Source organism: Drosophila innubila, assembly GCF_004354385.1.
Source record: "Drosophila innubila isolate TH190305 chromosome 2R unlocalized genomic scaffold, UK_Dinn_1.0 1_C_2R, whole genome shotgun sequence".
In the NCBI taxonomy this organism is placed as follows: Eukaryota; Metazoa; Arthropoda; class Insecta; order Diptera; family Drosophilidae; genus Drosophila; species Drosophila innubila.
This window is the reverse complement of record NW_022995374.1, coordinates 6,607,727-6,618,845: the sequence shown is the minus strand read 5'-3', so window position 1 is coordinate 6,618,845 and position 11,119 is coordinate 6,607,727.

Here is an 11,119-nt window from a genome sequence, read left to right as displayed (position 1 = left end):
GAAAAAATTAATAACAAGCCAAGTACGTAAAATGGCCGAAAAACGCTGTTGGGCATTTGTAGAGCAGACAAGTGCTACAAGGTTCTGGCCCTAACTTTGTCCACTCTTCATGCCCTACACACACAAACACAACACACACAAACACAACACACACACACACACCTCGGGAAACAACCAAAAAGAAATGACATTTGTGATAAAGTTTTGTTACTCTTGTTGTTGTTGTTGTTGTTGTCGGTTGACCAACGCGAATTGCGCGCGAATTTTAATTAGTGCGCCCTTTTTTGGGCCTCCACTTCACGCAGGGTTGCACTGGAGTGGGGGAAAAGGGGCAGTCAAGAAGGCAGCAGCTGTGACCCAACTGTGTGTGTATGTGTGTGTGTGTGTGTGTCTCGCAACAAGCAAACAATTAAAAGTTTTTAACCTTAATGCGGATATGTTTGTTAAATTGCCAACAAGAGAAAAGCCAAATAACCAACAGCTTTTGGTCAGCCCAATAGAAAGTAACTAACTGCAAGCAGGCACGTCTGTGAGATACCCTGTAATATAAAACAGTTCAGAGTGGATGAGACAGAAAGAAAACGAAATAGAAAAAGAGAGAACTACTTAGATAACCATAATTAAAATGTAAAAGAAAGTAAAAAAAATTAAAATGCAAATGTCAGAGGAAATTATATAGCAATAAGAGAATGGAAAGAAAGCAAAGTAACGAGAGGAGTAAAGTTAAATTCGAAGCAAAACGAAAGAAGAAAAAAGTAAAGTTGTAAATTATCGGTAAATTAAGAACAAAATAAAAAAAAAGATAAAATTAAAAATTAATTCAGAAAAACTGCTTAATATTGAAAATTCTTAATTTTTGCAGAAACATTCAGTTGTTTTAGACCCAGAGCAAAAATTCTAAGATTAAGATATTTTACATTTTTCTATGATTAACGTTGAAATTGAGATTGAGTCAGTATAAAACGTGCGTCCTTTTTTTTAAGTAACGAAAATAATTAATTTAAATAGATGTTGTATTACATATAAAATTTTAGTCCATTACAAATAGCAAACTTTAAAATTTTTAAGTAAAAAACTTAAATAAAACCATAGAAAAGCTAATATCCAGTGTATTTTAAATAATAAACAGTTTTTAATTTAAAAATATTTCCTGTATAAAACCTAATAACAAGGATATATAATTTAATTAAATGCATAAAAAAAGGGGTTGAAATAAATAATTTTAATTTATAGTTTGCAAATAAATTTGCTTCTTAATCAATATGACTTTTTATAGAGTTAAAAACATTTTAAAATGCTGCAACTTTTCACATACTTTTAGGATAATTTTGATTAAATTTAATTTTTGCACAAGTCAGGCATACCCTAGAATATGCAGGGTATGCCATGCTAATGTGTAGCCAAGTTTTAGGCGCAGTGGCCGGCCAAGTTGGCCGCGCAAAGTCCACAAGAAATTTAATCAAGTCTTGCGACAACTTGAGGCAACTGACGGCATTAAACGCTAACAAAATATTTGTTAAAAAAACTCGAGTTGAATTACACAAGAAAAAAGCTACTTTTTGACGCATTGGCCACAGTTGCAACAACAACAACAACAACAACGAGAAGAACAATTAAAGCCAGAACAACAATTACAACAAGAACAATAAAATCTGTTGCAGTTGCAACCACAAATTAACCAACCGACTGACTGACTGCATTGACTCTTGCAGCCTGCAGTTATTCAAAAAGTTAATCACATAAAGAGGCGGCAAGTGGGCGTGGCACATATACACACATACAGACACAACCAATAACTGGACCACAAAAATGATGTGCAAAATTGACCGAAAATTGCAATTGCTGCAGTTGTTGCAACCTTTTTGGGGGGCGTGGCAGCTTATGACGCCCTTTTTGCTTGACAATTGATTGTTGCCCCGAAAAATGATTACCAACTGGGCGATGTGGCAGGCATTTAAAAAGCTTATGCTGCAATTGTTTAGCGGTTTATCGAAAGTTGCAACAAATCGAAAATTGCATTTAAAGGCAATTAGAACAAATTGCAACGCAGTGTGGCAAGAAGTAAGTGATAGCAAAACTCCAAGACAATGTGCAAAAATCTGAGCTGTTATGTCGAGGAAAAAATAGCTAAATATTTTGCTGCAGATACCCTGCAAATAATTTTAAAGACAAATAAGTCTGACACGATTTAATAAAAATAAACTTTTTTTATTTTACTATTATTTAAAGTTTAAAATATTCTTGAGAAATGCTTGTTTTAACCTTTTACATAAATAAACTTAGCTTGATTTTCTCAACGAGATTATAGGGTATAAAAGCTAAATTTGGCTTTAAACTAGCTAGAATTGTGAGAATTATTTTGTGTCAAAAATAAACGCATTTCTTATAAGAGGCATTTTCCAAGCTGATCTAAACATAATGTCACAATGCACACATGTATGCACAACAACAAGCAGTACACACACACACACACACACACTCACACTCACACACACACACATATATACAATAGATGACTGAATATGCTTCTTGTCTGTTTTCTGAAAACAAGTCGAAAGCTGAACCAAATGCAATTATTGTAGCTGTAGTTGAAACTAAAGTTGTTGTTGCTGCTGCACCCAAAGGATGCCAACTAATGTAATCTAAACTGCACTTGCCACACAGCCTACAGGAGGGAAAGGGAGCGGTAGTGTGGGAGTGAAAGAGACAATATATCTAGATAGACAAATAAACATATCAAAATTGCATATTGTTTTAATTGTTTTGTTACCAGGTTTCAGGTTATTTGATGCCAAGACTAGAGATTAACGCATTTACACTGCAAATCCTGACAGTCTCTGGCACAACACACACACAAACACACACTCATACGCACACACAAACACACACTAATACATATAATATACCCACACTTTAAACACAATTTGCATGGCACTAAACAGGCATAAATTGTGTGTGGGCCAACATAAAGTTGTCTATGTGTGTGTGTGTGTGTGTGTGTATGTGGTAGAGTGTGTGTATTTATGCTTTGGCTTATTTGAGATTTGACTTGAAGGCTTGACTGCATGTTAGACAATTATGCATATTAAACGTTTGACTTTTGCCTTATTATAATAATTGTTAAAGCAACTAGCTTTGTGTGTCTCTTACTCTCTCTCTCTCTCTCTCTCTCTCTCTTTCTCTCTTTCTTTTTGCCTTTCTCTCTTGCCATCTACCACCTTTGCTTCTTAAAGTAGCTGCCACTTTAAGTTCGAAGATCGTAAAAACAAAAGCCATAAAATGCGCATAAAAAAGCGACAAAAATGCCCAGTAAACCTTTTTTTTGTGCTGCTGATTTTGTATACCCTACAAAATTGATTAGGCATTTAGCTGATGTAAAAGAGCGTACAGCCTAAGTTTATTCAAGTCTGTGAAACGTTTTGCAGTGATGCAAAAAATTAAATAAAATCAAATATATAAATATAAAATTATTGAAATATAAATATAATAATTATATGAAAATAATAATGAAATGGCAATAATAGAAAATATCAATGTTATTTTCCTTAATATACCTATAAGAAATATAATAATAATAAATAATATAAAATAATAAAGAAATAATATAATAATAAAAAATAATTAGTTGAACAGAAAACCTTAAAAATAAAGTTTTGACTATAAAATTTAGATCGCAAGTCAGCTAACCTATTGAAATTCAGCAAAATATATATATATATATTAGTCGATTAAATAAAGAAGTTCATAGAAAAACTAGAAAAATTATTTAAAAATATTTAAAGTGGATTAAAAATAAATAAGAACTAAATTATTATCTTAATACATTTATACAATACTTTTTAATTATATGTACTAAAAACTTAATGCAGATTTTAAATTTAAGAAATTTTTCCTTACATATTTCTTTTGTTTTTGCAATTATCTGTCATTTCCTTCTATCCCAAAATTTTTTAATGTTAGTTATTTGTGTTTAGTAATTTCTCACACCATACTCATTTTTTTGTCTGCATTTCAAATCAATTTCTTTAGCTTTTCATTTACTAATTGTTTTTTCATTCCCTCAATACATCTAAATTTGCTCTCTTTTCTCTCTTGTAGATAATTTCTTCAACATTTCTTAAACTATATATATATTTTTTAGCAATATATATTTTATTCACTTATTCTTTTCAAATCCAATATTACTATTATTTTCTAAAAATTTGATTTATTTTTCTACCTTTTTAAATACCTGTAAAGAGTATTCAATATCCGTAGTCTTTTTTAATGCATTTTCGCATTGTTTCTTTGATTTAGCAGGATGTGTTCAACGGTCGCCACTTGACTCTCTCCGACTTTTTCGGCCGCCCATTATAATGGTGTGTCCGGCAGACAGACAGCCGGACAATTGTTGTTGTTGTTGTTGTTCCTTGGATTGTTGCTATTGTTTCTTTGGGCGCTGCAATTGAAAATTTATTTTGTGTGCTCATTTTGCACCTAATTTTGCGAGGCAAAAGTCCAAGCGCTGAAGCTGAAGGAAATGAGTCGAAAAAGGAATAAAAATGAAAAGCGAAGCAACTTGCAAAAGTCATTTTCATTTTGCCACATCGTAAAAATGTTTTTTCTTCGTTTTCTTTGTATATGTATACATATATATATATGTATGTGTGTGTGTGTGTGTGTGTTGTGCCATTCTCATCATTGTTCTGTTAGCCTGTGCACTTGGAACCCTTCACTCTGCCCCGTTTTATATATTTATTTTAGATTTATTGTAATGTCCAGCAAAAAGATTGCCCAACTTGCCACCGCCACCCACCCCTCTCGGCCCCCTCTCGACCCCCACTGTGTTGGCCAGCCTTTATAGTTTTTGGTTTTTGCGACACACACGCATTTGGTATGCAGTTTGCGTTTGAGGCCTGTCAGGACATGGCCTGGCCTGTCCAGTCCTGTCCAGTCCTGTCCTGGCCTGGTCAGAATAACATTGGAACTGGAACTGAAACTGGAACTGGACATGGGCTGCGGCTTTCATACGCCCATTGCACAGGCCTCAATTCTTATGCTATCTCTGTCTATCAACCTCTCTCTCGCTCTCTCCCCCTCTGCACACTTTGCCATATTGAAAGTAATGTTTACGTTTCCGTTTCCGGTTTAAGTCCATGTCAAGCCATTCAGCCAGAACGTTTGTATTTCATTTTAAATTTGCTTCCAGCAACCAACAAAAATTTGTTGTCATTTTTTAGTTATTTTCAAGCAAGACAGAGGGAGGGAAATAAAGAGGTGTAGAGAGTGCGAGACGCTTGTTATACCCTGTAAGTGATAAAGTCCTTAAAAAACTTTTAAAAAATTAGTGATATAATTAAAAAAATTAAATAATATAAATTTCCCCCTTATAAGTATTAATTATGTTTTTAATATTAAATTATGTTTAAATTATAACTTATTCGACTTCAAAATGCCAGACACACCTAATTTGATAATTGAAACGGTATAAATTAAATTTTGAATAATAATTCTCTCGAGAGAAAGCATAAAAAATAAATATGTCTTACAGGAAAATTTTTTATAAATATTTAGCAACTATTTCCTAAATAATTTAGTAATCAAATTATTGCTAGCGCCATCTAGCGCTGAAAAAAGATACGTACACATGGAATTGCAAAGATTAATAAAGAAATTTAAATTTTTTTTGCAACTGAGTTTTTTAAATCGAACTCAATTATTTAGAATTTTCATCTTCACCTTTTTGGCTGTGCCTTGTGTTTCATTTGTTAAGTAAACTATTTACAGGGTATCATTGAGTCGTGCCCACTTGCTGAAGAATCTTTACTGCAGCTCTGTCTTTTACGGTCTGCTTTGTGCTTTGTTGATTGCAGCAACAAACTGTCACAAAATGCAATTTGATTATGGCCAACTTTTGGCTTTGTCTCAGACCTTCATTAGCCTAAAGACTTGCATCATCTTAGGATGGCTCATTCATCATGGCCATCATGCCATCATTCTATCATTCATTCCATCATTCAGTTATTTGCTCGTTTCGTTTGGAGGGAGCTTTCAAGTAATTAGAAAAACTGCTAACAAAATGCATAAAAAAGGAAAAAAGCAAGCCGAATATTACACATACGCCGCATATGCCAAGTGTCTTTGGCAGGTTGGGCGTTACGGGAGGTAGGGCTTGGGGAAGAGCTTTTGTGGGCGTGACCCGTTAGCCAGTGGCGCATAACAAAATTGCGCATTTAGCGAAAATGCAAAAGTGCAAATACGAACATCCGCTTCCGTTGCATCAACCAACACTGGATCGACTGGCGGTTGGGCGGATGGGCGAATGGACAAGGGGTAGGCAAGTAAGGGTCGGGGTAGCAGTAGTGCTTACTTGTCCATTTGTTTTTTTTTGTCGCTGTGTTATAGCTACTGTTTGGCTAAGTGCCGCCGCTGTTGCCTTTGCTGCTTTGCTGCTGTCGTTTACCAACACTCCACCAAGAGCTGCTGACGACCTGAAGCACTACACTGACAAAAAAAAATGTTCTAAAATCAAGATTTTGGACTGTAAACGACGAATTTTGTTCTGAAAAATGCGTTGAGAAAATAAAACTCTTAGATTAAGAAAACACATCTTGGTTTTGAGAACATTTTAAATAAGACCAGGTTTTTATTTTAAGAATAAGTGTACTTAAAATTAAAATCAAAAAATAGAAAAAAGATTCTTGAATTTATTACATATTTTTTTTTACTTTTATGAAATTTATTTTGTCTTGGTAATTTCATAAATGTTATTTTAATTTGCTACGAGTGGGATTCGAACCGTCGCCTACCGCCAACATTTGTTTAGTATGAAATAGTACATATTTATACTTTCCTAACAATTTAAGATTTTTTTTCTTGTATTAAGAACTTTGATTTTTTACATTAATATTATTTGTATTGATAATATGATCTAAAAATGTTCTTATTGTAAGCACAACATTTTTAAGCTGAATTTTCTTGATTTTAGAAGTTGTTCTTTTTCTTCAGTGTACCCCTTACCCCCCACTCTCTCTCTCTCTCTCTCTGTCCCCCTCTGTTGACTTTTACGAGTCTGGCCGCCCAGTGTATTTGTGTGTTGGTTGTTGGTTCGTTTGGCCTCATGTATTTTTATTTTGGACATATGCCAAAAATTTGACATATGAACTGCAGCCGGCAACGCGGGTGCCAGTTGCCACGCCCCCTAACCGCCCCCCCCCAGGATGTCTCCTACAGCTGCCGCTTCCTCTCTCTCTCTCTCTCTCTCTCTCTCTTTCGTTCTACTGCTTCTGCTTCTTCTCTTCCTGTGCCTTCAGTTACATCATTCAACGGCCGCAAAAGAAATCGCACTGCATTATTATCAACTTCAATTTTGTTGTCGACATTGGACTCGGCTCCACAAATCAGCCTACTTGCCACGCCCCCCGCCCACCCCTTGCCCACAGTGGTGGAAACCTGTGCTGCATACACGATGTGCCACAGGACAACAACAAGCCACAAAATTGAAATTACATGTTTTACTTATAAGTTGGTTCGCAAAAGGCGCATGCGAAACACACACACACACACACAAAAGAGCAAGCAGGGGGGGGGGGTGGGGTTGGAGACAGGATGCAAGCAGCTGCAACGTGTAGGTGGCTCATTAATTTGCCAAAAGCCAAAAGGCAGATAAGCAGCAAACAGCAGTAAAAAAGGATTGAACTCGCAACTGAGGGGGCAACATGAGGGCAGAAAGGGGGGGAATGAGGGGGCTGTTGCACCCGCAGCATGCGTATGTGCCACATGCAAAGCGACTCTCTGTCTGTGTGTGTGTGTGTGTTTTGTGGAACCGCAGCTCAGCCAGATAAAATCCAATATGGCGCCAATTTTCTCACGTCTGACATTTAATTAACACAACAATGTGAAGAGCAGAGCAAGCGACAGAACGAGAGAGAGAGAGAGCGAGTGAGGTGTGCGACAGAGACAGAGTTAGAGAAGTTATGGCCAACCGCTGGGAACTGAAGCTTCTGCCCCGAAAAGTATGCTGCGGTAAATGTTGTCATTATAAAACGTAAATTATATACTAAAGTTTTCAAAAGTTTTTCACTTGTTTATTTTTTCAGATTTTTCTTGTTATTTTTTGGAGTTTTTCTCTTTGGCTTATTTCTTTAGTTTTTTTTTTCTTATACAGTTTACGCATTGTTTCGGCTATTTATTTTACTGTGTGTGTGTGTGTGTGTGTGTGTGTAGTTTATGCAATGGGTGCTTAAAGTTGTGGTTTATGAAGATATTCAGAGCAGCAAGCTGTTGAGGTTATGTTATGCTTGGATTAAGTTCTTCCAATCAACGTTAGTTATTAAAACAAGAAAAATGTCGAGTATACTCGACTGCCTGATATGCTGTATATATTAAAAAGGAAGAGAGGAACACAGGAATATATATATATATATCCAATTGGGTGTATCATACTTATAAACATCAGAGAGAAAAATTAAAATAAAACAGTTCAAATGTTTTGATTAGAACTATAAATACTTTAAGTATGATCTTTATTTATAAACACCATTTTTTTTTAAACTTTTAAGTGAAAAATAAATCAGTTCGAGTCCAAGACAATAAAATACCCATTATTTAATTTAAATATTCTTAAATTTTAAAACATTTATGAATTTTCCAGAAAAACTGTATTACAATTTCTGGGACAACTTATTAAATGTGCTGGAGTTGTATAATTTTAAATAAGTAACTTTTAATAATTTTTATGATTTTTAAAATGCTAGTTTTTGTAAGAGCACAATAAATAATGAAAGCATTAGATTTATTTTTTTTAGATAAAATAATATTTGCCAAAACAATTACTTGACATACTGTATTTGAGTGAAGTGACCAAAATATAAACTCAAGGTAATACCTTAACTTTATTTAATTATCTTTATTTGTGGCTGATTATTTAAGTAGTTCCAACTAAATGAAAACTATTACGCTTATTAAAGCTTAACTTAAAGTTCAAAGCACTTGAAGATTGTCTAATTTGGTAGATCATTTGTAGATTTGCAAAGCGCTGACGTCACTTGAGCGTTGGCAGCGACGCTGACTGCGTTTCAATAAGGCAAGCGTCTATTTTTAGATCATTCAGCAAAAAAGGCAAAGCAGACTGGAGAATGTGAAAAAGACGGATATAGAGAGGGAGAGAGACGGGTAGAGAGAAGAAGGCAGCTTAGCCAGGCTACTTAACGGCAAAAGGCGTCTAACGTCTAACGTTAACTGTAATTTTCAACAGCACAACAACAACTACAGACGGGCAAACAAGTGCAGTTAAACGAGTTAAATGTAAAAAGCGACGCGACGGCAGCGAAGGCAGCGAAGTCAGCAGCAGCAGCAGACGATGAGAAACAAAGAATTCAAGTGCAAACGGCAAATAAATCAAACGGCAAACAGAAAGCGCAACGTTGCGTCGCGTCGCGTCGCTGCTGCTACGTAAATATTTGCTTAACAGTTACAGAGAGCGGCTCAGCTTAGAGTTATGCACATGCATACATATGTAAGTATACTTAACTCCCTCTCTTCCCTCTCGCTGCGCTAGCTGAGTCGATCTAGCTGCAAGCTCAACGAAACTGGCATAAAAACTGCGTCAGTGTGTCAAGTTCGTTTTGTGGTCTTGCAGCGAGTAAAGAAAGAGTGCGCTGACAAAGAGAGCGCGCCAGCTAAGAGAGAGATCATTAACCAATTACATACGAGCATTGCTGTGTTGTAAAATCTTTTACTTTGTACTCTTTCAAGTTATTTGCTTTTGATCTCTTCGACGGCGCCAGTTTGTAAAGGTAAATGAACTTCCGGCTGAATGCAAAATGTGTTATACAAAAGAAAGTACTTAAATTTTATGATTATTATAATTATATACATAGAGATTAGTAAATAAATATGAGAATTTTATGTGTTTTGTTGTATCACCCAGTTTCCTTAAGTAGTTGAGAAAATTAAGTATTTTTTAAATCTGTTTTATTTGCTGTATTTAATTCTATCTCAGCGTTTTGAACGGTCTTCGGTTTGAGTTTCGCTCTCGCGTGTTTTTACGCAGCAGTTGCTCTCCTATTGTTGTTGTTGTTGTGGTTGTGGTTGTTTATTGGTAAGCCCAGCGGGTGTGCGTGGGGAATTTCAAAGGTGGCAAACTGCGAATATTAACAGTTGTTGTTGTTCTATGTATTTTATATAAATATACAAAAGCTTCTACAAATGTGTGCTTCGTATGCTCAAGCAATGGGAGATATAAGCGTGCTCGACCAGCAGATACCCAGCAGTCTGCTTTTTAAGATACTAAGATAAATATAAGATACAGATAATAAAATACAAACAGGCTGAAAATTATGAACGCTAGATGGCGCTGCTGCTGTATCCGAAATTCAAATGACAATTCTCTATTTTATTTCGATTTTAAGATAAGTTTAAGAATATTATTATAAAATATCATGTAAAATCTAGTTAAATATTTTGTAAATTGTGGATATAATAGGGTTTTTTTTTGATTGACAGGAATGGAAAGAATTAGCACATTTAAGAAACTAAGTGGTTATATTATTCTCAGAATACATTTTCCTCCATTTCCACATGATAGTTATACTTTATATAAACATTTCATAAATACAGGGTGTAAAAACTACTTACACTCTGGAGAATTGGCTGCTCTTTTCAAGTTTCGAGTGCTTACGTAGCTCATTCAGTGGATAGTTCCCCTAACTTGCACGTTTTGTAGGGTCTTAAAACATTTTGAGTATTTTTTTGTTCAACTCTTCTTATAGAGTAAACTAAATTCGTTGTTAAACTTTTAACAAACTTATCTTTTTTATGTTATTTTGTTTATTTTTATTGGCAAAAATGCTGCGCAAATTAAATTTTTTTTGCTGTTCGTTGACAATAACAACAAAAAAAAAAGCAAAAGCAGCAATTGGCCAAATTATATGTAAACATGTGTACAATTGTGGGATATTTATAGGAACTGTGAAAAGAATAGATGTGTATAATACGGAAAGTCATATTGCTGAGCTATACAAACCTTGATATCGATTTGCAATTCAAGCATTTGCGAGATGATCAAAGTATTCTTTGGGGGAACATTTTTAGGTGCTTTTGGCATTACTAAAGTTAAATTCATGTGAGAGTTTCGGGA